This window comes from Lynx canadensis, chromosome B1 (genome assembly GCF_007474595.2).
Source record: "Lynx canadensis isolate LIC74 chromosome B1, mLynCan4.pri.v2, whole genome shotgun sequence".
NCBI lineage: Eukaryota > Metazoa > Chordata > Mammalia > Carnivora > Felidae > Lynx > Lynx canadensis.
In genome coordinates, this window is record NC_044306.2 from 7,947,458 (window position 1) to 7,974,998 (window position 27,541).

At 37.6% G+C, this 27,541-nt stretch overlaps 1 protein-coding gene across 3 annotated transcripts in view; it reads right to left on the bottom strand.

Moving 5' to 3' along the window:
• The window catches only part of VEGFC (vascular endothelial growth factor C), a 113,459-nt gene that overhangs the window by 49,478 nt on the left and 36,440 nt on the right, over nucleotides 1-27,541 (bottom strand). The window contains exon 1 of one of the 3 annotated variants that reach the window (XM_030312085.1): nucleotides 1,277-1,297. The exons of the other annotated variants lie outside the window; for them this stretch is intronic. The gene's annotated coding sequence lies outside the window, so the exon portion shown is untranslated. Of the gene's footprint in view, nucleotides 1-1,276; nucleotides 1,298-27,541 lie in introns of those variants that run through there. 3 annotated transcript variants of the gene reach the window in all.

Here is a 27,541-nt window from a genome sequence, read left to right on the forward strand (position 1 = left end):
CCTTCCCCAAAATGTAACAACCCAGAGAGTCAATGATAAGTAGGAAGTCACCTAGGATTGTCAGTAATGGCCTGGCATTTGTCAATGAGTAGAAATAAGTTAAAAAAAAAAATCCTACCAATCCAATGTCAATAATCCCTTCAAACAACAATCTTAAATTATTGCTACACTATATATAAATTTGGTACTCATTTAATTTATGAAGCTGAAAATTCATGAGGAAATGGACATATTTTAATTACGGAAAATTTTCTTTCATTTTTAAAAAGATATACTCTTATCAAATCGTAATCATCAGAACTGAAAGAGTGGGCAAGGGTCCATCCATCAAAGATAGGTTTGGTCACACTAGTGTATTTTCATGAAGTAGCTAAAATGGTCATAGGCAATTTGTTTAGTTGTCCAATATATTTATATTTGGGGGGAGAGGAGATAACTTACTATGCAAACTGGAAAATAAGAGATACTTACATTTTTTTCTTTAAATGTATTATCTTTAAAAAAGTCTGGCTTAAGTAATACATTTTTTAAAATGTACATTTTCATGGATAATTTCATAAAACAAAGTAAAAAGAAAATTATTTGGTCAATTATCAGTTTATTAAGACAAGAAATTTACTAAAAAAGTTTAAAAGAAAGTATTTTTCATATTATTCATCACATGCATCATTCCTTTGTCCTAAGAAACCAGATTATCAGTAAGGATCAATCTACTGTAAGGCAATTATCGAGATCAATAACTCTACACTACCTTTGGCTTTTCTTTCTTTCTTTCTTTCTTTCTTTCTTTCTTTCTTTCTTTTTCCTTCCTTCCTTCCTCCCTCCCTCCCTCCCTCCCTCCCTCCCTTTCTTTCTTTCTTTCTTTGGAAATAAGGTCATATCCAATCATTAGAATAAGTAGTTGCTGAAATCATTCTTCCCCTCACATAACAAAGGAACTTGCTTATTCAGTCCTTCTTAATAGTGGCGGTTGCAGGACACATGAACTGTGAGTTGTTCTGTTTCCTTCAGGTAACTATCCACACTAGGCAAATTTGGAAGTCTTAAAATTATATTTTGATTAATAAAAAATACCTTTTTAAAGCAAAATCTGGGCAAGGTGCTGGAATGTAGAAGGTTTTGGATTTGAAAAATCATCTAATACATAGTTGTAAAATTTCTTTTTTAAAATCCCCCTTTAGTAGAGAGTCATAAATAAATATATAAAATCAAATGATATCCTTCTAAGGAACAGAAACTTGTAAATGTTTTAAATGACCTTAGCAAATCATTTTACCTAATGTTTCAGTGAAGGTGTCAGAGTCAGGTTCTTTCCCCCACAGGTCACCCATCATCCATGTCTACACCAACCTGATGTGCCACAGATAGGTAACCCTGGAAGCAGACATTTAAATTTTAGTTTAATATTGGAAGTTTTTAATTGGGAGTTTTAGGTTTTAATTTTTTGCCTAATCCTCTGAAAATGTTTTGTTACAAATTTTGAAAATAAAGCCATAATAAAAAATGGGATCTTTTTATATCTATTATTGATAGCATAAATTGTTTTTTCAAAAAAGAAAAGGCATCCAGGCCAGCGAACTTCTTACTAGACTCATCGCTGAAGACAAAGGAAACAAAAGCAAACATGAACTACTGGGACCTCATCAAGATAACAAACTTCTGCACAGTGAAGGAAATAATCAACTAAAAGGCAGCCTACAGAATGGGAGAAGATATTTGTAAATGGCATATCTGACAAAGGGTATCCCAAATCTATAAAGAACTTATCAAACTCAATACCCCAAAACAAACAACCCAGTTAAGAAATGGACAGAAGACACGAATAGACACTTTTCCAAAGAAGACATCCAGATGGCTAACAGACACATGAAAATATACTCGACATCACTCATCAGCAGAGAAACACAAATCAAAATTACAATGAGATACCACCTCATACAATGAGATACACCTCATACCTGTCAGAATGGCTAAAATTAACAACACAAGAAATAACAGGTGTTGGCAAGGATGCAGAGAAAGGGGAACCTTCCTGCACTTGTTGATGAGAATGCAAACTAATGCATCCACTCTGGAGGATAGTATGGAGGTTCCTCAAAAAACTAAAACTACAACTACCCCACAATCTAGCAGTTGCATTAGGTATTTACCCAAAGGATACAAAAATACAGATTTGAAGGGGTACATGCACCCTGATGTTTACAGCAACAGTATCAACAATAGCCACACTATGGAGAGAGCCAAAATGTCCATCAACTAATGAATGGTTAAAGAAGTCGTGGTATACATGTGATGGAATATTACTCAGCCACCAAAAAAAAAAATGAAATCTTGCCATTTGCAACAACATGGATGGAGCTAGAATGTGTTACTGTAGGTGAAATAAGTCAATCAGAGAAAGACAAATACTATATGATTTCACGCATATGTGGAATTTAAAAAACAAAACAGATGAACATATGAGGAGTGGGGGAAAAAGAGAAGAGAAGGAAACAAACCATAAGAAACTCTTAATGATAGAGAACCAGCTGAGGATTGACAGAGGAAGTGGGGGGAGACGGGATAGATGCGTGAAGGGTACTAAGGAGGATGCTTATGATGAGCACCTGGCGTTGTATGGAACTGTTATCACTGAATTCTACTCCTGAAACCAATATTGCACTGTAAGAAAAGTATGTGTGGAAGCATTTAAAAAGTCACTCCTTTAGTTTATCACATACATGGGTTAAATTAAAAAATCAAATACTTGTTTCATCATCTAAGTAGACTCTTAGAAAATATTTTAAATCTTCATTTCTCCTGTTACTGCTGAGACAACTTTCTAATTTAATGCCAAAGTAGGCAGTCACATCTGTGTACGATCACTCTGTATACACTACTTTCCTACACACACCTTGAGAAACCTACACACACTGAGAACCACTCCTTGCCAATTATTTACAAACGGAATTGGTTTTCCTTCTTTGTAGAATGACAAAACCATTTTAGAACTGTCAATTGCAACCTGTGTCCATATATATATGATGGCAAAGATATCACCAGATGGATGAAGCCAAAGACAGTGTTTTTACTGACAACAGGGTGATTCCAAGGAACTAAAACTTAGGACTCTAGCATTCTAATATATGCATGTTGTAGAACAGTGGCTCTCCACCAGTAGGGTCATTTGGCAACATCATCCGCAGACATTTTCATTTTCAGAACTGTGGGGTGATGCTCCTGGCAGTAGTTAAGTGAAGGCCAAGAGCGCCACCAACCATTCTACGATGTACGATCCCTACAAGAAAAGGATAATCCAGGCCAACACTCACTGGTGCTGCTGTTGGTAAACTCTGCAGCTGCGTAAGAGTGGGCTTTGTCATTTATTAGCCTCTTAAGAACATGTCAGAAGGCTGAAAATTTGCATGAATTTTACCTTTTAAAATCCCTACAGACAACAGAATGAGTAAATGAATGGATCTAAAACACCACCAGCAGGTGGACTTAGTAACATTCTTAGTGAGATTTATTTATCATCCAGGGTAACATCTCATTTTTCTTTTTGCATAAGCATTTCTCAACACCATTCCTTTGTTTCATAAAGAGAAGAGAATGTAGCAGTTCAGACACAGTCTTTCTAGGTAAGGAAATTCAAAACATTTCATAATTATTTTCCTTTGATTGCTTTCATTTTTTTGAAGACTAAACTAATTTCAAGAACATCTCATACATTTAATTTTGAAATTAAAAAATGTAATAGGTTATTATAATATCCCTTTCCAGTAAATTTTTTCTTTGATATTTTAAAGGCCAATTTATGTTAATGCTATTTAATCTTGGAAGTAATACTAATAATGCTTTAAAAAAATCTTTAATGAAGAATATTCACACAGGAGAGTGAACAAATGACACAGTTTTGATAAATTTTTACCAACTGAACATACATGCGTAATCACGCCCAGATCAAGATACAGAGCATCGACCACATTCCAGAAACTTCCTTTATTCTCCTCAGTGACAATTCTCCTCCAAATATTGCCATTTTGTTACCTTTAGGCATTTCTGTTTTCTACCAACATAGTTTTTCGTCTTTTTCAACTTTACATAAATGGTATCCAGTAACATAAAATATTTTCTGTCAGGTCCTTTTTCTCACCCTTATGTTTGTGACATTGATCTCCATTGTTTGAAGCAGCTGGTTTTCCTGCTGTGTCTTTTCTCATTGTCTGCACTGCAAGTTATTAATCTAGTCTACCCTCAGCATGTCTTGTGATGAACATAATATGCATGGGGGGTCTATAAATAGAAACAGGAATGGCGGTTCATGAGGTATGCATATATGTAGCTTATAGTAATGGCCATTTTCCAAAATAATCTTACCAATTTACACTCCTGCAGGCTGTATATCAGAATTCCTGGTTCCATATGTTTGCCAATGACTAACGGTGTTTGGTGTTTAATTTTAGCTATTTCCATGAGGTTGTGATAATATTTTGTTGTGGTTTTAATGTGTAGCACACCTCGATGAATATGTTGACCACTCTCATATTATTTGGATATTAGGTAATCCTCTTTTAAAAAGTACCAATTAAAAGTTTTTTATTCATTTCTGTTGACTGTCTTATTTGTCACTGATTTGTAAGAGCTCTTAATGACCCTGGATACAAATCCGTTGTTGAATATGTGTATTGTTAACATCTTCTTCCAATACAAAACTTGTATTCTCATGCTCTCAGTGGTGTTTGCTAAGAGAAATTAAAGAAAATCCAAATAAAGGAAGAGACCTACCATGTTCACAGATTGGAACATTCAGTATCACTAATCGATAATCCTCCCCATGCCGATCTACAGTACATTAATGCAATCCCAGCACAATTTCTTGTAGAAATTTCAAGCTGACCTCAAAGTGTGTGCAAAGAGTCAGAATAACTAATTTTATTTGGAAAAAGAAGAACAAAGTTGGAGGACTCCTATGATCAGGTCTCAAACTCTGTAGGGTAATCAGGACAGTGTGATACTGGCTTAAGAAACGACTGATAAGTTAGAATAGAGAGTGCAGAAACAAATAAAAAATCTCTGTACTGATGATCGAAAGATGTTAGACTAAAGTGCCAAGGCAAATAAACGCAGAAGGGGTAGTCTAGGCGGTGCTAGGACAATCTGTTAATCATATGCCAATACGAAAACAGAGCAAAACCACAACCCCCAAGCCCCCAAAAGCAGAAAACAAAACCACTTCCTTCTCACTAGTCCCATAAGTTAATACAAAATAGATCACGTACTTCACGGTAAGCGTTAAAACTGCAAAATGTTTAGAACAAAATGTAGTTTCATCTTTGCAAACTTGGATTAGGCCACAGTACCTTGGATACTATATCAAAAACACAATTTATAAAAGAAAATATGGTAGACTGGACTTTATCAAAATGGAAACTTTTGTTCTTCAAAAGATATCATTAAGAACATAAGAACACATGGGGCGCCTGGGTGGCGCAGTCGGTTAAGCGTCCGACTTCAGCCAGGTCACGATCTCGCGGTCCGGGAGTTCGAGCCCCGCGTCGGGCTCTGGGCTGATGGCTCAGAGCCTGGAGGCTGTTTCCGATTCTGTGTCTCCCTCTCTCTCTGCCCCTCCCCCGTTCATGCTCTGTCTCTCTCTGTCCCAAAAATAAATAAATGTTGAAAAAAAAAATTAAAAAAAAAAAAAAAAAAAAGAACATCAGAACACAGCCAAACATGGAGATAAAATGTCTGAACATCATGTTGCTGATAAAGAACTTGCATCCAGAATATACGTAAGAAATTTTCCAAATAAAAAAAGACAACCCAAGTTTAAAAAGGTGGGAGGCAAAAGACGTGAATAGATGTTTCTCCTAAAAAGATATTCAGATAGATAATAGGCATGTGAAACGATGGTAAGCATCGTTAGTTACTAAGGTAAGTTATGCAGATCAAACCACAAACCACTAGAATGGCTAAAATCCAAAAGAATCACATACCAGTACTGGTGAGGATGTGCAGAAATGACCACCCATATATTGTTCATATGAATGTACAATACGCACTCTGGAAGTTAGTTTGACAGTTTCTTAAAGAACTGAACAAATACTTATCATATGGCCCAGAAATTCCACTGCTAGTGGAGTGTCCACACAAACACCTGTATGTGAATTGTTCACTGTCACATGATGCATAATACACCCAAACTGGAAAAAAAAAAAAAAAAAAGTTACAAACCCGTCACCTGGCTAAATATGAGAAAAATGTGTTATATTGATATAATGGAACAACTTTCAGTTGAAAAGAATAGACTATGGATACATACTACAAAACTGATGCACCTCAAAAACATTATGCTAACTGAAAAGAGCCAGACACAAAAGACTATGTGTCTGAGCCTGGGTGACACAAAGTCTATGTGGCTGAGCCTGGGTGTGGGAGCAGGGATTGACTAAACACAAGGGTGTTTTTGGGGGCAGTAAAGATAGAAAACTGGATCGTGATGGTTGCTGTAGGTCTATAAATCATGATCTACTTACGGTGAGTACATTTCATGGTATGCAAATTATTCTGCAATAAAGCTGTTAAAAAATGAGATTCTTCTCAATCTCCCCTTGTGCGGAGCACCGGGTGTTGGCAGTGGGGCATCACTATACTGCACACCTGAACCTAGTATTACACTGTATGCTAACTAAGTAGAAGTTAAATACAAACTTTAAAAAATGAGATTCTTCAACAAAGTGAGGGAAGAAGCCAAGAGAAAGACATACAGCCCCGGAGATTAGCAGTCGCATACTGGAAAGGCACAAAGAACTGTACAAGTTGAAACCAGTGGCAGAGAGAAGCCTCCAGGAGAGAAAAAAAAAGAGAGAGAGAGAAAAATATATAATTTGTAAATTAACTTCTATGTTTTGTTAGCAATTTTCAGTAGACTTTTATAATTATTTTAGAATATCTGGAGAAAATTTGTGGCAGGGACAAGCAACCTATGAAATAATTACTGTACAAGAAGAAAAATTACTCAACAGTGAATAGTACAGTGCATGGAAAAGTAAACAATGTATGTTCAACCCCAAATTTAGATGTACTGTAGCTCCTTTAAGATGATGGATGGGTAAGGGGTGCCGGGGTGGCTCAGTCCCTTAAGCGTCTGACTTCAGCTTAGGTCACAATCTCAGGGTTTATGAGTTTGAGCCCTGCATCTGGTCAGATCCTCTGTCTCCCTCTCCTCCCCTCCCCCATTTGTGCTCGCTTGCTCGCTCTCTCTCTCTCTCTCTCTCTCACTCTCAAAATAAACATTAAAAAATCCCTACCACTTAAAAAAAGATGATAGATGGATAAGAAGTGTGTTTATTTAATACAGAGAATAATCAGTGGCAGGTGTATAAAAGGGATAAAAGGAGGGATACAGACCAGATCCTTATATTCTTTAATAACAAGCCAATAGAGGAAATACAAATACAAAAAATCAAGAGAGAGTGCCAAAATATGGAGGTAACGGCCAATAGCAACCATTAAAAGGAAAGAGACTGTATCTAGAGAACAGGATTAAGAACAAGAGAGGCGGTGGCAGGAAATAGTTTTTTCATTAGTAGAGCTATGAAACTATTTTACCTTTAACTTTCCTAATGTATCACTTAATCAAAAGTTAAATTTTCAATCACTGAAGAATTTGGTTGAAATGTATAGCCCAACATTTTAGCCTATGAATCACACAACAGTCAGTGGGTTTTAAAATCCTCCATAATTCATATCCAACTTTCTACACACCTTCCCCCCCCATTCCCCGACGTGATTCTGTACCAAATGATTCTCATCGTGCCCATGTGTAATTTGCTTCTTAATGCAACCCCTCTTCAAATTATTTCTTTCCTTTTCTCATCCATCAAAAAGGCACCAATTATTCAAGGCCATGTTTATGTATTAATTTCATCTTGAGTTTTTCTTCAGCCATTCTGAAGTTCAGTGAACTTCACATCTTGGCTCTTGATTACTCACCCTTTTAATGTGGGGCAACTGTAGTCATCATTATTCAACAATTACTTGCTGAATTCTCCTTGTGTGTGAAAACCATTCTTTTTGTGGACATGGACATTGGAAAACAGATTTGAGGGCTACTGAGTTCTAAAATGTAGAATGTGTGGTTTATATTAGCAAAGTGAGGGAGAGGGAAATGTCCATGTGAGTACAGAGATTCTGGAATGAGTGCCAAAAGGTGAAAAGAAGAATGCTCTGGGAGGACCAGATTTGGCTGGGGGCAAATAATGATTCACCCGGGACATTCCAGGTGAGAAGCATTTAAGACATTCATGTGCAAATTCTGAGTTGGCAATAGAACAGTGACTCTACCAATCAGAAGAAGCCTATCCTGTGAACATAAATATGACAGCTGTCTGTGTGTCTAGTTGGTAAATGAAGCCACGTGTGTGGCTGAGATTCCCTCAGAAAAGGATACAGAGTGAACAGAACCACAGAGAACCCAGGCTGGGAGCTCCAAGACCCGACTGTTCAGATTCCAGAGAGTGAACCAGTGAAACACCAAAAGGAGAGGTAGGAGGAGGTGGTGTCATAAAATTTAAGGTAGAAGAAAGTTTCTGAAAGGAGGGAACGGTTTAAAACGAAAGTTACATTTGTTTGCATCCATTGTAAGATGACACCTGGAACCATCAGAAGGACTAGAACAAAGGTGGTGATTTCATCCGTGGAGTGCAGGGCAGAGCCAGACAAAATAAAAAGGGGTCGATTCGTTGAAGGATGAATTACCCAGGAGAATGGGAATTTCCCTAACCAGTTCTTGCTGATTTGTTAAAAGAATAAACTTAAGTTTGCGGTGGGGGGGGGGGCATCTAGGTTGGTTTGAGGGACTCTTAGTAGGTTCTTAGGGGAGCCAAATAACATCACTCAAAAAACATGTGACTCGCCAGTTTTTGAGGATAGATTTCAAAACCACCTCATCTTTCTGGAGAATCTATGAAAGTAGAATGCCTCAGCATTGCTCAGATAGACAGGAGGTGAAGTACAGAGAGAATAAACACAAAACACATATATTAAAAAAAAAAAATAAAGTTCTCAGAGACCTAAATGTAAAACCCCATCAAAATTTATCGAAGAAAATCTTTGTGCTCTTAGGTGAAGCAAAGTGTTTTTAAATTTAATACCAAGAGAAGGAAACCTAAAATAAAGTAAAATAAAATACAAATACAAATTGTATTTCAAGAAAACTGGAACGTCTGCTTCTGGAAAGTCACACAAGCCACAAACTGAGAGAAGATATTCACAGAGCACAAATCTGATAAAGACTTGTTTCCAAAATAGAAAGGAACTCTCAAAACCCAATGATGAAAAAATAACCAAAAGGGCAAAAGATATTATCAGATATTTCACCAAAGATAGATAAAGATAGCACATGAAACAATGCTCCACATTATTATTAGGGAAATGCTCACTATAAACTTGATGAGATACCACTCTATATCAGTGAGAAAGGATGAAATAAAAAAAATATGACACTAAATGCTAATAAGGGATATTATTATGATACTTATAATAATTAAACTTTATTACAAAGAATGGATCCCAAGTCTAACTAAAGTGCAAACACATAAACACTGAAGACTAAATACAATTTTATCTTTCATCTAAATATTTGTACCAATAAAAACTAAAAGGCCAGGGGCGCCTGGGTGGCGCAGTCGGTTAAGCGTCCGACTTCAGCCAGGTCACGATCTCACGGTCCGTGGGTTTGAGCCCCGCGTCGGGCTCTGGGCTGATGGCTCAGAGCCTGGAGCCTGTTTCGGATTCTGTGTCTCCCTCTCTCTCTCTGCCCCTCCCCCGTTCATGCTCTGTCTCTCTCTGTCCCAAAAATAAATAAAAAAAAAAAAAAAACAAAAAAAAAAAAACGTTGAAGAAAAACTAAAAGGCCAATTTAAAAGGGAAACACAACCTTAACACTATCGATTTTTTTTAGCAATAAAAAGAATTTAAACAAAAAATATAATTTAGATGTTCATCTAGAAATAAATTTTTTGGTATGCATAGGACTTATGAGATTTCTTTTTCTTTTTTTTTTCTTTGCAAATGGTATGATCTTATATTCTGAGTGAGTTGGAAGCAATATTATGTTGAAGATGGTAATCTGGGGTCAAATATGGGCTTTGTTTCTAGTTAATGGCTAAGTAACTTTGGAACAGTGACCTGAATTCTCTGGGTCTCAGTTTCCTATTAAAAAGATACTGATTTTAGCATCTGTGTAAAAAGCTTTTCTATTGTTTTATGTTTTGTAGTGTGCAAAGTACAATAAGTAAAATTTGAATGAGATAGTCAAATCTACTTTAAGTAGATCCACAGGGTGGTCTGCTCTGTCATTATCTGTAATTGTAGCAAACATTTTATCATTAAAAACACATTTAAACAACACATTCAACAGTTATTGTAATAAATTATATAAGTGGTCAATACACAGAAGGGATTATCACATTTTTATGTTAGAAAACTCATCTTTAGGGGCACCTGGGTGGCTCAGTTGGTTAAGTCTCTGACTTCAATTCAGGTCATGATCTCACGGTTCTTGGGTTCGAGCCTTACGTTGGGCTCTGTACTGACAGCTCAGAGCCTGGAGCCTGCTTCAGATTCTGTGTCTCCCTCTCTCTGCCTTTCCCCTACTTGTGCTCTCTTTCTCTCTCCCAAAAATAAATAAACATTAAAAAAACCCATCTTTAGACTGATAAGAGAAAAAAATACAAAATAGTTTCTAAAACATATTGTTTATGTTTTTAACTAAAAATAACCACTTTTATAGGTTACCAAAGTCTAGTAAAGCCAGCACTGACTAATTGCTTTTAGGAAAATGGTGTGAAAGAAATTTGTAGACTATAAGAAACCGGTGAAACTGGCAAAAGTTAAGTGACAGAAACCTAAAAGTGTGTGAGAGTACCAGAAAAGAAAATGTTTAGAATGGATATGTGTGTTTATGGGTATACATATTTATTACTCATTTGCAAAGAAGGATTTCACTTATGAAATATATACCAATTTGCAAAGAAGGATTTCATTTATACAATGTCAGTGGAGAAATGTTCACCCAACTTCTGTGTATGTGGTTTTAGAATAATGATTTTAGGAGAAGTAATTAAAGACAGTGACAATTTTTATGACTGTATTCAGGGAGAAATTTAATAAATGTTAATTTGAAAACAGTCAATTAAAATTTTTTTTGTTGAAGTATAATTAACATGTAGTGTTATATTAGCTTTAGGTGTATAACATAACAATTCAGTTCTGTACATTACATTACTTATCACCATAAGTGGACTCTTAATGCCCTTTATCTCTTTCACCTATCCCCACACCTACCTGCCTTCTGGCAACCATTAGTTTGTTCTCTGTATTTAACAGCATGCTTTTTGGTCTTTTGTTTCTTTATTTCTGTGTTTTAGTTCTTAAATTCCACGTATGAGTGAAATCATACGGTACTTGTCTTTGTCTGTCTGACTTACTTCACTTAACATTATACTCTCTAGGTCCATCCACATTGTTGCAAATGGTAAGATCTCATTCTTTTTTTTTTATGTCTGAGTAATATTCCATTGTGTGTGTGTGTGTGTGTGTACGTATATATATGTATACACGTATACATACACACACATATATATATATATGTATACACACATACATATACTTAAATACACCACTTTCTCTTTATCCATTCATTTATTGATGGATACTTGGACGGCTTCCATATCTTGGCTATTACTGTAAATAATGCTGCAAAAAACATATGGGTACATTTATCTTTTCAAATTAATTGTTTTCATTTTATTTGGGTAAATGCTCAGTAATAGAATACCTGGATCATATGGTAGTCCAATTTTTAATCATTTGAGGGACCTTCGTACTGTTTTCAACCATGGCTGTACCAACTTGCATTCCCACCATCAGTGCACAAAGTTTCCTTTTTCTCCACATCCTCGCTAACACTTGTTATTTCTTATCTTTATAATTTTAGCCATTCTGACTGGTGTGAGGTGATAGCTCATTGTGGTTTTGATTTGTATTTCGCTGATGATCAGTGATGTTGAGCATCTTTTCATGTGTCTGTTAGCCATGTGTGTGTCCTCTTTGAAACAAATGTCTATTCAGATCCTCTGCCCATTTTTTCAAATGGATTATTGATTTTTTTGGCATTGAGTTGTAGAAGTTCTCTATATATTGTGGGTATTAAGCCCTTATTGCATATATCATACAGTAGGTGTGCCTACTCTTACACAGTAGGTTGCCTTTTATATCATTTTACTGATGGTTCCTTTTGCTGTGCAAAAACTTTTTATTTTGGTGTAGTACCAATAGTTTAGTTTTGCTTTTGTTTCCCCTGCCAGAGGATACATTATCTGGAAAAATGTTTCTATGGTTGATACCAAAGAAATTATGCCTATGTTTTCTTCTGGGAGTTTTACGATTTCAGGTCTCAAATTTAAGTCTATAATCTATTGAGAACTTATTTATGTGTATGGTGTAAGAAAAATGGCCCACTGTTGTTCTTTTGCATGTAGTTGTCCAGTTTCTCAACACCGTTTGTTGAAGAGACCATGTTTCCCCCATTGTATATCGTTGCTTCTTTTGTTGTAGATTAATTGACCATGTAGGCATTGGTTTATTTCTGAGCTCTGTCTTACGTTCCACTGATCTATGTGTTTATTTTTTTTCTGCCACTACTATACTGTTTTGATTACTTCAGCTTTGTAGTATATCTTGAAATTCTGGATTGTTCTTTCTCAAGATTGCTTTGGCTATTTGGGGTCTTTTGTGGTTCCATACCAATTTTAGTATTAGTTGTTCTAGCTTGTGAAAAATGTTGTTGGTACTGAAAAATGTTGATAGGCACTGCATCAAATCTGTAGACTCCTTTGGGCAGTATGAACATTTTAACAATATTGATTCTTCCAATCCATGAGAATGGAATATCTTTCCATTTATTTGTGTTGTCTTCAGTTTTTTTCATTGATGTTTTATAGTTTTTAGAGCGCAGGTCTTTCAGGTCCTTAGTTAAGTTTTCCCTAGGTATTCTGTTTTTTGGTGCAACTGGAAGGAAATTGTTTTCTTAATTTCTTTTTCTGCTACTTCATTTTTAGTGAAAATAAATGCAACATATTTCTGTATATTAATTTTGTATTCTGTGACTTCACTGCATTCACTTATCAGTTCTAGCAGTTTTTTGGAGGAGTCTTTAGGGTTTTCTATATATAGTATAATGTTATCCACAAATGGTGAGTTTTACTTCTTCCTTACCAATTAAAATGGCTTTTATTTCTTTTTTGTCTGATTGTTGTGGCTAGCAGAATGGAAATTCTTGTCTTGTTCCTGATCTTATAGTAAAAGCTCCCAGCTTTTCACAATTGAGTATGGTGTTAGCTGTGGGTTTCTCATATATAGGCTTTATTATGTTAAGGTATGTTCCCTCTAAACCTACATGGTTAAGAATTTTTAACATGAATGTCAAATGCTTTTTTTGCATCTTTTGAGATGATAATGTTTATAAGTGTGATGCATCACACTGATTTGCAAATGTTAATCCATGCTTGCATCACTGGAATAAATGGCACTTGATCATGGTTCCAACATTTTCTTTTGAACTTAAATGACTGGCAAGGCAACTATTTCTGATTTTGCTAAACATGTTATCTCTTGTTGTTGAAAGATTCATTCCCTGGTTTCAATAAAAGGTATTTCCAGTGGATTTCTCTGTAATGGAATTTTGTTTATTCTCAATCTCCTGGGAATCTTTATTCTTCTTGCAGTATTCAGTTCTCTCTCCCCTTGGAGCTCCTTCCTACATGACTTACTGATGGCAAATAGATTCAAAAACACCTTTTAAATCCTCACAATCTAGTAACATTTCCCAAAATCAGCCTTTCAGGTACAAATGGAAATTTGTTTTCTATTCTTTATCCTCAGATATTTTTCAAACATCATTTTCTTTTATCCAGCCCTTTCACATATACTTTTAGGATCAAATACAAGATTGTGAAACACCATGGTAAGATTAGTCATTATGTGTTTTTACTTTAATAAGTTAAATTCTGACAGTATAGAATAACTCTGTTCAGAAAAGTGCAGATTTGTCCACCTTTTGGATCTAGACAGATAGAATTCTGATTCACAAGCCTTCCACCCAGTTCTTTTCTTTACACAGGAAAGAAAAGGAAAACAAAACAAAACAAAACAAAATAATAGTGGCTAGCTATAACAAAACAAAACAAAATAATAGTGGTTAGCTATTGCCACTATCTTTGCTTTTTCAGCACTGGATGTTTTGGACAGAGGCTCTTAGAGGAAATCTTCCCAGAAATGAAATTCTCATCTTTTTCTATTTGGTTGTATAGGAAGAATTCAATGGAGTAAGTGACTATGAAATGCCATATTCAAGAGCTTGCAAAAGCACGCTTCCAAATAGTGACACTTTGAATAGAACACTGCAGAGTTTAATCCTGGAGGCCCTAATGCTGACCTTCCAAGTGTGAGGAGACACTGGACCAAATCCTATCACACTGCTTCAGAGGGGTGTCTGCCATTTGGATCGTTTTCAAATGGCTATTTGAAAGGACTATGAAATTGTTGCAGTGATGTATGTAAAATTCTCATAACCTTTTGAAATCTTATATAAGTTGACACATTTAAATAGCCTTTTATAGCATCTAAAATGGCAAAGACTTTGGCCTTAATTGTGACACATGTACCTGTTCATCTAAAAATGGACTTTTAGCCCCTCTTTCCTGCTAGAGAAACACACTATCTCCAGCTTGGAGCATCTCCTCCATGGAGACTCTTCCTTCATTTTTATAACCAGAGAAATTCTGTAAGGGCTCTAGGCTTGAAAATTATTTCTTCAATACGACAGAAAATATTGGAATAATGTGCACCTAAATTACCAATAGAAAACTAAAAGGTTGCATGCTTTTGGGCAATAATGGCTAAGTACCCTACAGCCACATTTTGTGGTGTTTTTCTCTTGATTTATAATTTTAAGTAACAATAAATCTTTCTACACATTCAATATAGAAGTTAAGAACCTAGTTTTTAGATCTAGCCTCGGAGGTTACAAACTCAGCTGCATATACATTATTTAGTATCTTTGTGCCTCAACTAATTCTATTATAAAGAAGGCATAACAAACTTGGCTGCCTCACTATTTCTTACAATGATTCAAAGAGATGATGTGTGATTTCAGCCATTCTTACAGTTTTGAGGTGGTATCTCACTGTGGTTTTGATTTGCCTTTTCCCGACGATGCGTGATGTTGAGCATCTTTTCAGGTGTCTTTTGGCCACTGGTATGTCTTCTTTGGAAAAAAAAAATGTCGGTTCAGGTCCTCTGCCCATTGTTAATCAGATTATTTGATTCTTTTGGTGTTGAGTTGTATAAGCTCTTTATGTATTCTGGATGTAAATCCCTTATTGGATATATCATTTGGAAATATCTTCTCCCATTCATTAGGTTGTCTTTTTGTTTTGTGGATGATTTCCTTTGCTGTGCAGAAGCTTTTTATTTTGACGCAGAGGGTATTATGCAAAGTAAAATAAGGCAGACTAGGAAAGACCCTATGATTTCATTCGCGAATGGAATCTAGAAAAATTAATAAACAAAACGCAGAATTAAATCTATACATACAGAAAACAAAGTGATGGTTGCCAGAGGAGAAGGGAGGTGGGGGGTTAAGCAAAATGAGTTAAGGGGAGAGGGAAAAACAGGCTTCCATATTGGCATGAATAAATCATGGGCATAAGGCACAGCATGAGGAATACAGCCTATGATATTATAACAGTGATGTGTTGGAACAGAAAGTAGTTACACTTGTGCGGAGCATAGCATAATGCGTAATCTTGTCCAATCACTACGTTGCACACCTGAAACTAATATAACACCGTGTGTTAACCATACTCATAAATAAATAAATGAATAAACAGAAGAGATAATACGTGTATAGAAGTCAGTATAATTCTGGGTATACACAATAGATACTACATAGTGTGAAGCTACTTCCTCTAAGGCTCCAAGAGAAGTATGCATTTTAAAGTTAAATTTATGCACATAAAAGGAAAGAAAGACTCCATCTTGGATATAAGTATTCATTTCAATGAGAATTCCTCTTGTGATTTCTTAAAATGTTTCTTCTTTTATAAAATCGTTAAGTATTTTGTAACTGCTCCAACATTTCTCACATTCCTAAATAGGGTACTATTCACCAAATGAAAAACAATTCTTAGCTAAACACATACAGATAGAAGAAAACTATGGAGTAAATATTTATTAATGAGCTACACAGTGAACGTAATGTGTTTTATTTTTAAGGATTCATATTAAAATATTGATCCTCCTAGTTCAACAAATGTTAATAATTATTTTTTTGTAAACCATTCTTAAACAAAATATCTAATGTGTCAGTGTATAAATTCTAAATGGTCATACAAAACATGCACTATTTACAAACCTGAGTGATAATATTAATTAAGAGACCACCCAATATGTTGAATTAACTAATAAACATCCTAAAATAAAATGTAAACAATGAAAAAGAAATGTAAACTACCATAAAAATTTATTAATTCAAAGAAGAGGGAATTGTTATGTTTGTTTGAAAATATTCTAAAAATGTTTTGTAATTATTAACATATGTTAAATTTGAGATGTTTTTCAGAAAAAACTACAGATTAATGCAGAATTTATTCAATGTTTCTTAAAAACATTTATCGTTCAGTGTTCATACAGTTCATATCTAAAAATTATTTGAAAAGGAGAAATACCTTCTTCTTTCACTTTATGAAAAGAGCCCCAAATAATGATATAAATTACTGTTTTAAACAGAATAATTATACAGATAGTCTAGTTATAGAACTTTCATTGTATAACTTTAATTTTTTCCCAATAAAACTCTCCTTGGAAAATCACATCGATTCTTCATAATTTATCATATTTTATTCCTTAGTGGCTATTTAAAAATAATCCATGATTCTCATTACATATAATTTCAAATTTAGTTTAAAATATAAGCTGCAGATGCAAAGCACAAAACGAGCAGAATGTTTTTGCAAGCTTTGAGAGATACTACTCCACATTTCTTTAGTTGTTGAATAAAAGTTTATTTGTTCGGGAGATGATAATTAATTGAAGAAAACTCTGGGGTGCCTGCGTGGCTCAGTCGATTAAGCGTCCGACTTTGGCTCAGGTCACGATCTCCTGGTTCGTGGGTTCGAGCCCCGCGTCAGGCTCTGTGCTGACAGCTCAGAGCCTGGAGCCTGCTTCGGATTCTGTGTCTCCCTCTCTCTGTGCCCCTCCCCGGCTTGGGTGCTCTCTCTCTCTCTCTCTCTCTCTCAAAAAATGAATACCCATTAAACAAATTTAAATTGAAGAAGAATCTTTCTAATATCAACTTGACAGAATAAGATGCTGGATCTGGGCAAAAGGTAGGAATAAACTACAGCTTGAAATTGTGAGAAAAAGGCTTTGAAGTTTTTTAAGAAACAAAACAAGGTAGGTAATGGGTTGAAGCTTTTAAAACTGGATGCTGGGCCAAAGTGAGGTTATGTTTTATAATCTTAGCAACTTTTGATGAACCAGGAACATAGGAGAGACTTTGCACAAAGCATGCTCTGGACCAAAGCGCATCAGTATGTAGTTGAAATCAGACCTTTGCGAGTTTGAAGTCACTTTTTGGATCACCTTATCAAAGCAAATCAGACACGAGACTTTTGGTAAATGCCACATTTAAATTACACGGTGACTTGGTAGTTTCCAAACTGAATTTTGGTATTAACCGTATTTTTATAGCTTGATGATGGTAAGGCTCATCCTCAAAGAAATAAACCTCAAGCCTAATTAATCAAGTTCAGGAAAATGTAAGTGAGCTGTAGGCTGGGATCTGTGTTTCTCTGCTTATTATCTGCTTGGGAGGTTTTGTCTTCAGAGGCTGTAGAAAGGGTTAGGAACATGCCCAAACCATCAATTTCAAATTTGAAACTGTTTCTCAACACACACACACACACACACACACACACACCAACACCAACAAACACCTTAAACAGATATTGTGATCACAACAAGCCTTCTCTAATAATTGGAATACTCACATGGTTTACAGAACTTGGCCTCAAATGATTTTGGCTGTTTTTATATTTGGCATTATTTAGATTATTCCAAAGAAAAATAACTGCTACAGATGATGGAGACATTTTCAAAAGTCAATAGTCCGTAAACATCTTAAGCAAAAGCAAACTTCTCCTTTGTCCCAAGTTCAGGTAACTTTTGTCCACTGCACTTCAAACAGTTCTTTACACACAGTATGACCTCAGTAAATACTTACTGATTGAAATGAATGCAAGTACTCAACAAATGTTTGTTGTATAAAGTTGTTAGTCTGATAATTAAGGAGGTCAATGAGAACTCTCTAAATTTGAGAGATAAAACAACAAAAAACCTGAGGAGTCAATATTTAGTTTCACATTCTTCATTTATCAATGACACTGCCCAATATCTCTTATGTACTTGGCCTTTTGTGTGTGTGCACGCCACATGAAGCACATTAAGTGCTCGTTAAAAATATTGTTTTTAATGTTTATTTAGAGACAGAGGGAGTGAGTGGGGGAGGGAGCGAGAGAAAGAGAGACTGAGGATCTGAAGCAGACTCTGGGCTGAAAGCAGACGGCCTGATGCGGGGCTTGAACCATGAAACCATGAGATCACGACCTGAGCCAAAGTCGGATGCTCAACCAACTGAGCCACACAGGGGCCCCAAGTGCTCATTTTTAAAGCTAAAGCTCCATTTTGATGGTTTGTCTTTATGTAAAATCATCATTTATAGTAAACTGGAAAGTTAGAGAACACAGGAAACGTGTTTGTTCCACATAAATCCTTACATTGTAGCATGGAAGCATTCTTAATATAAGAAACAAGCAAAAAGGCTATGCTAATTTCAGCTGGTTTAGTTGTTGGAACAATGACTTATTTTATGTAAACCACGTGTGTGCCCAGGGCTGTGACAGCTGGACAATCAACACCGATGAAGATTATACTGGGGTGGGGCGCCTGGGTGGCTCAGTCGGTTGGGCTACCGACTTTGGCTCAGCTCATGATCTCGCAGTTTGTGAGTTCGAGACCCATGTCGGGTTCTGTGCTGACAGTTCAGAGCCTGGAGTCTGCTTTGGATTCTGTGTCTCCCCCTCTTTCTGCCCCTCCCCTGCTCATGCTCTGTGTCTCTCTGTCTCTCAATAATAAATGTTAAAAAAAATTTTTTTTTAAAGAATGTATTGGGATACTCTGCAAGCATATTAAAAAGTGAGAAATCCAGGACAGAGTCTACTTTGGGGCTTGATTTATCTGGGACAGTTATCTCTAGTATTGTAGCAACTGGGAAACTGCCAGATTGCTACTGAATTATGCTGTGTATATGATGTCTAAGACCTCTGGTTCCTCATTTTAAAATTTTTTTTTTTCAACGTTTATTTATTTTTGGGACAGAGAGAGACAGAGCATGAATGGGGGAGGGGCAGAGAGAGAGGGAGACACAGAATCGGAAACAGGCTCCAGGCTCTGAGCCATCAGCCCAGAGCCCGACGCGGGGCTCGAACTCACGGACCGCGAGATCGTGACCTGGCTGAAGTCGGACGCTTAACCGACTGCGCCACCCAGGCGCCCCTGGTTCCTCATTTTAAACTGAGAGTACACAGGGTCCCATACATCCTAAAACACATTATGCTGTGAATGATAAAAAAAAAAAGAAAAAAAAAGTGTAACCTCTAGTTGAAAAAACCATTTAATGAGGATTTTAAATTGAACTGTTTGGTGCAACTGTTACTGATTGTGCTGTTCATTAAGAAAAACTATTCTGGACTATATCCAAGACCTACGTAAGGGAAAGGGAAGGGGTGCAAGATGGGCTATTATGCTTTTTCTTGTCAGTTACGACATTTAAGAAGAAAAGCCATAAATCATGTAGTATTAAATCAATTCTCTTATTCAGTTCAATGTTGTTCTTCTCTTTCTTCATATGGTTCAAGTGTATGGCTTAAGGGGAGATCATGAGTTTGGGACCAGACAGACCTTGGTTCAAATCCTAGTTCTTCTATGTACTTTTTCGCTTACCTTCAAATAATTATTCATAATAATTCTGAGTCTCAATTTAATTATGTTTAAACATGTTTCTTAGTAACTGTCTTTCGGGTTGTTCTGAAGATTAAAATGCTCAACCTGTTCAACAATTACATATCACCGTCTTCATGCATTTTGTTGGTACTAATTTTTAAGTTGTACTATTCTAAAAACAACTCTATTCTTAACTAATTCTTTTCTATCTATTCTATGATTGGTGGTGTAGCTTTTGTCCATAATGATGCGAAAGGTCATAAACTAAATTTATTCCCCCCCAAAATATTTATTTGGCAAGAACGTCCCAGGTGCTGGAGATGACAGGTGGAAAATGTCTCCTAATTTGAGACAGTGATAATGTCAATACCAAAGTATTGGTATTGACCATGGTCAGCTAGCCACACAAAGGAGCCCATGTGGGTGTTGGATGAAGGGAAAAGGAAGGATACTGAAGTCAGATATATTCAAGGAAGGCCTAGCAACCCACGGAAACAAGAACAGTAAGAGGGAACTCAAGAAGGAAGTCAAAAGGTAGACATGGGCCATGGGCAAACACCCTTGTTGAGCATTCCTGCTCATTACGATTGCACATTGTCTCCTTCCTGTCGTGTGGAAGGCCGTGTGGATTCAAAGACTCAGGACGGAGCATACAATAAGGGCTTGTTTTCAAAGCATTTTCGTATTAATAGAATACAAATGCTGAAAATATTTGGGGCAAGAAAATCTGTAATAAACTATGTATGTAGCTATTTGGTATGCCCTGCTTATTTAAGTAAATGAAATGATATCCAATAAAAAGATCACACAGTAGAACCATAAAGTGAGGATAAATGATGAAAAGCCTTCTATGACAGTAGACTAGAAACAGGATGTAGCATGCACAATTGTATAGTCACCGTATATATTCTACATAACATATATGTATAAATATGTAATATATAAGGCAATATATTATAACATGTCAATAATATATGTTATATAACAGAGCTTATGATTCTATATTTGTATAAATACGCTGCTCCAGGGTTGAGGATGCTTAGTACAATCTTTTCAGCGGCGATGGAATATTATCTTATATTTCTCTATTGTTTTATTCATATGAATGACAAATGTGTGTAGACATTTAATAATATATATTCTTTATTGATTTTAAAACATCTACTCTGCAAGCTGTTACTTAGCTGTTACGGTCTACACTTCATAACATAGCAACGTTGTAAATGTGGAATAACTACGGTTTCTGACCAATGGCTCCAAGCCTCCACCCCATACTTAGGGCCACGCAAACGTATCAAAATTTTGATTTCCAAAAATGCTGGTCAGCATCCAGAAAGGAAAAAATGGCCACAATTTCAAGAAACCTTTGTTATTCTATTGTACGTCCAGGTATCCTTTCTCAAAGCCATTATCGGACTCAAAACTTGTCATGCTTGGGGCATTAATAAAACTTGAATGTAGTAAAATTCCCATCTTAAGAAAGAAAAATCACTTTACGTTGAAAATGTTTGGCAGTGATTAGTCCTGGATACTCATTCCTGTGAATTCATGGACTCTGGCCGCAATGTCGCTGGTTACATAAGTATTTCAGTGAACGGAGTTGGACAATACTAGCCTCTACTTTATAAACATACTTAATTTACTTTGAATGGAATCTGTGATGGGTGAGATTTTGAGCTAGAGTATAGAGAATGCTCAGAACAGCTAGGGAATCCTGGGCAGCCTATACACAATTTAAGTAGAAAGAAATACCGAATTTTCTTAGCAAGCCTGAAGTGCCCAGGGCAAACATTTCCTTAAGAAATATCAAAGTCCTTTCCTAAATGAAAAAGTAACTCTCCATTCCCTTTACAATTTAGGGTCCATCTGGGATGGGCCTATAGATACAATGTTGCATAAGATGTTACCTCTTTCTTTAGGGACTTCGGGTTAATTATGATGTTCACAGGAGAGATTTCAGCATGTGAACCCCAATATTTTGGTAATACTCTTGTAATGATATAGTTGTTGATGAGAAGGAGGACAATCAAGATATATAAACTCATTATATGGGGTGCCTGGGTGGCTCAGTCAGTTAAGCATCTGACTTCAGCTCACGTCCTGATCTCACCACTTGTGAGTTCAAGCCCCGCGTGGGGCTCTGTGCTCACAGCTCAGAGCCTGGAGCCTGCTTCACATTCTGTGCCTCCCTCTCTCTCTGTCCCTCTCCTGCTCATGCTCTTTCTCTCAAAAATAAATAAACGTTAAAAACAAAAATTAAAAAAAAATCTATAAGCTCATTATAATAGCAATAATTATTGAAATTTTTATTGTTAATTAGAATCTGTGCTAGCTTTTTAAAACATACATTATTGCTTCTTCTGTAACAGTACTTCAAGGTAGGTAATATCAACCTCATTTCACAGATGAGGAAACTGGGGTTTAGAGAAGTTAAATCACTTGCCAAGGATATGCAGCCAATAAGCAGGGAAGACAGGATTCAAATCCACATTCCTGTGACTTCACAGCCGGTGCTATTTGCACTACATTTCCGCATTTCTGTGTAATTCTAGAAATCTGTGACTTTTATTTTACTTATTTTAAAAAATCTAAACATTTATTTTTGAGAGAAAGAGATAGAGCATGAGCAGGGGAGGGGCGAAGAGAGAGGGAGACACAGAATCCGAAGCGGGCTCCAGGCTCCGAGCCATCAGCACAGAGCCCGACGCGGGGCTCAGATTCATGAACCGTGAGATCGTGACCTGAGCCGAAGTCGGACGCTTAATAGACTGGGCCACCCAGGTGCCCCGAGAAATCTGTGAAGTTTATAATTTCACACTCCCCAGGCGTAGTGCAGCTTTGACAACCGGGTGTGTCTTACCCTTTCGGTCTCACTCCTTCCCGATAGCCAACTTTTCTCCCCATCCACCTGGTGGAAAAGCTGGAGACTCTGACGAGCGCTGGTAACAAGGACCGAGGTTTCAAAGACAGGCTGCCCTGACTCCGACCACGTATCCTTGCAGGTTGCCGAATGTCACCTTTTCTGGGAGTGCTCTGGGACGCTTTATCCTTCCTTACAGTCACACAGTTGCTCATCGCTCGCCCGAACACCCACTGCTTGTACCTTTACCACACCACTGATTCCAAAGCTTTTGTTAAAGAACATACAAATACAGGGCGCCTGGGTGGCTCACTTAGGTGAACATCCGACTCTTGGTTTAGGCTCAGGTCACGAGCTCATGGTTTCCTGAGTTCGAGCCGTGCGTCGAGCTCTCTGCCAGCAGCACCGAGCCTGCTTGGGATTCTTTCTCTCTCCCTCTCTCTACCCCGCCCCCACTCACACTGTCTCTCTCAAATTTCAAAAAAAAAAATTTAAAGAATATAAAAAAATATATATATATATTTCTTTCTGTTAAAAATAGAAGTCCCTGGGTCTGCCTCCTATAGATACTGATGTATTCTTGATCGCTGGGAATCACTCGGCATGGGATTCAGATCCGTAGACCACTCTCACAGATCACCCAGTCTGCACCTGCCAGGAACTGTGGGGTTAGCCGACTTCTCCACTGCCTGCCTACAGAAGTTGCTAGATCGGGTTCCAGGACCTATCACGTCAGACCATGTCTCAAATAATGCAGAAAACATCCTGGCCTAACAGCTCATGTGAAAAAGTCTGGGTATTTTAGGGGTTTATAAGTTGATCCCAATCCCAAACTGTGATGTCCGGCTAAAGTCGCACCGAGGCCTGCTTGGGTCTGTTCTGGGCAGACCACAGCTGAAGCGTTGTGTCCAACCATAGGCACCTCATTTCAAGACAGAAGAGGATGATCCACAGCAGGACAAGAGGGACAATAAAAATACTAAAAGGCCACAGCAAGTGCTATTAGGAGCACGAGAGATACAAAGTGTAGGAAGTACAAATTCAAAGGAAAAGATATCTATTTCCAAATCCTTACTGGGTTCAGATTTGGAGGACATTTTCTGTTACTCAGGGGACAGAGCTGAAACCAGTGTGCAAAGGCAAATTTTTGGTTCATCCTGAACATTTTCTAAGTGCTAGAGCTTTCCCATAACATAAAGGAGTGAGGCCAACATCATACGGAAGCAAAGTAACTTGTGACGGATGGTATGGGAGATACTTGGCCAGAGATGGTGCAGAAGATACACCAGAAGATGATGCTGTAGGGCATTTTCTATTTATTAGTCACTAGTTTTTGTTCATCATTTATATAAAAAGACAAGCAGCATATCTCTTTAGCTCACAAAGTTAACATCACCCCCCAGGCTAATGTTTGTGCTAGTCCTTCTGCACCTAGAGAAAACCCATGCTACGTTAATGATGTTCATCCTTTTGGGAAGTCCAAGGTCCTAAGATACAGACGGAGATGATCTTTGGAACTAAACACCTGAATGTACATATGTCTGAGAGATGTGAAATTTACTGCTGAGATCCAGGAGTAGCCAGAAACCTTCCAGAGTCTTGGCTGTGCAGTCTTTACTCGGTATTCCGCACTAAAATGGTATAATTGTTTAAAATAAAAAAGTCCCTTTCAATGAGCAGCTTGTAGGGGTCAGTGTCTGTTACTTGCTAGTAATATACTTTTGAAAATCTACCTCCCTCCCTTTTAAAAAAAAAAAGTTAAACATTTATTTATCTTTGAGAGACAGTATGCAAGTGGGGGAGGGGCAGAGAGGGAGACACAGAATCCGAAGCAGGCTCCAGACTCGGAGCTGTCATCACAGAGCCCGACGCAGGGCTCCAACCCATAAACCTATGAGATAATGACTTGAGCCGAAGTCAGATGCTCAACCTACTGAGCCACCCAGGTGCCCCTCCCTCCCTCTTTCCCTTATAAAATAGAATTCTTAAATAGTTTTCCTCTTGTGCTTGTATTTTGTAAAGTTCTTCAAGGGGAGGTATATGTGACCCAAACTGACGGCTACACAGACTCTCGTTGGCTGACCCTGTGATTTCTAGGAAGTGTAAAGCAGCCAACAGAGAGCTGGTTACGATGTGAACATTGACAAGAGCACACAAACATCAAACCACTACTGAAATTCCAAGCAACCACAAAAATTATCAAAGGCCACCAGGCATCAGTGATTCATGTAAAGCCACTCAAGGAAGGCAGATGCCAGATGTTGATAAACTCTTGTTTGCTTAATTTATTAACCAGATGCAGAAACCTGCCTATTGCTCGAGTGCTTCGGTACCATGGAGGCATGCGCTCTAGAAATCTGTGGCTGGAGGGACAAACAGCATCCTCTGAACATCACGCTGCATGACCGTGCACGGTGAGTGAGAGGTGTGCTTCTGTTCATGGCGCCCGTCTCACAATTCAGAGATCTGACGTCATGAGACTATGGCAGGGGACTGCATCCTGCGACTCTGTGTAGAAAATTTAACAGCACGGTTGTATAAGCTTTAAAACGGGAAGCCCAGGGAAATGAGAGGCACTTAACGACCCATCAAGAGGGACACAAACTGAAGTCATGAACTGAGTATGTTCTTCATTTAGGGCCCTGTGTTAAAGTAAACCGACGTGAATTATTTATACAATACAGGATGATGCCGATCTATTTTGAATAATTAATAGTAAAAATACAGGCAGAGATAAATTAGATAAAAACAAATCCACTATCTTTAACGGAAATATCACCGTCAGTACTTACTCAGAACTATAATGAACATAATCGTGGGCTGTGGCCCAGAAGCAGAGATTGGACAGGTACAGCACTCAAGGAATGACCAAGTTCTGCCTCATTAAATAGCTTATGCTAACAAAGGGGGACATGAGGGCCAGAAGGAAGGGAGATGCTGGTGTGGACCGAGTGTTATGCACTTTGTTTGGACACACCATGAGTTTAACCTTATTTTAATTTTTTAAATTAGTTTTCTTTATTTTTGAGAGATGGAGAGAAACAGAGCGTGAGTTGGGGAGGGGCAGAGAGAGAGGAAGACACAGAATCCAAAGCAGGCTCCAGGCTCCGAGCTGTCAGCACAGAGCCCGATGTGGGGCCTGAACTCACAAACCGTGAGATCATGACCCGAGCCGAAGTCGGATGCTCAACTGACTGAGCCACCAGGTGCCCCTTAGCCTTATTTAAAAAAAAATATTAAATTAATTCCTTTGGGATTGGCAAATGCTTTTTAAATATGTGTTGAGGCATTTAATATGTGAACCAAAAGTCCTGAAAGTTTTAGACTACACTAAGCCTGCACCAGACTGATCTTGGTCTGGTTGGCTCAGTCTGGTTGGATCCATTTATTATGTGATGCGTCACATTATTATGCGATCACATAGGTAAAACTCATTTTTTTTTTATTTTTTTTATAAATTTTTTTTTTTTCAACGTTTATTTATTTTTGGGACAGAGAGAGACAGAGCATGAACGGGGGAGGGGCAGAGAGAGAGGGAGACACAGAATCGGAAACAGGCTCCAGGCTCTGAGCCATCAGCCCAGAGCCTGACGCGGGGCTCGAACTCACGGACCGCGAGATCGTGACCTGGCTGAAGTCGGACGCTTAACCGACTGCGCCACCCAGGCGCCCCGGTAAAACTCATTTTAATGTAAGAGAAGATCTTTTTGCGTCTTAGTAACAGCTCATAGAGAATTGCTGAGGTGATGAATTATTACTTTATATTAAAAAAAACAAGGCAAATCAACATAGAAGTTAGAGCATGATTCTGAAATAAACAAATTTCTGAACCCACATTTGAGCTTTACAAGGTCATGTGCTGTAAAATCTATACTCGGCGGCTACTAACTTCATTAAGTCTCAGTTTCTTCAGTTCAAACATGTGAACCATAATATCCATATATTTGGATGGTTTGCAAATTAAATGTAAAAAAGCAATTTGTACAGTGCCTGGATATGCGGCTACTAGCTAAGTGACACAGGTACAGACTGAAGGAAAGAAAGAAAAGAGAGAGGAGGTGAAAGAGAGTGAGAAACCAACTAGGTGAACAACCTCATATTCACATTATGTCCATCTGCTTCCATTTCCTCATCTATAACAGACTGACAAGATAAGCCCTATTCAATTTACCTTCTGCAAAGTTTGATGCAAAAATGATTATGTTACTTTGTTCAAAATTTGCATCAAATTGCATTGAAACTTTTGAAGCGGTTCTTCCCCCGTAAGGTGCCAGGAACACGCAGGGCACAATTTGTATGGAAAACAGAGGTTGTAGAGTAAATCCTCTCCTGGGCACTCGCAGCGGCCTCCTGACTTTCCGTAATCTGAGTGCACAAGAGGCCAGAGCTTCTGGCTCCGAGGGCACTGGTAACACCACCGACAGCAACTGAAAATCACCTGACACCATGACAGCACAGGAGGCATTTAGACAGGAAGGGGTGAGAATGCGAAAAGAACCACTCCTTCCACTCACTATTAAAATGGGAATTTCCTCTGAGCCCAAAGTGGCAGTTCAATAGTCCTGCAAGGACGAG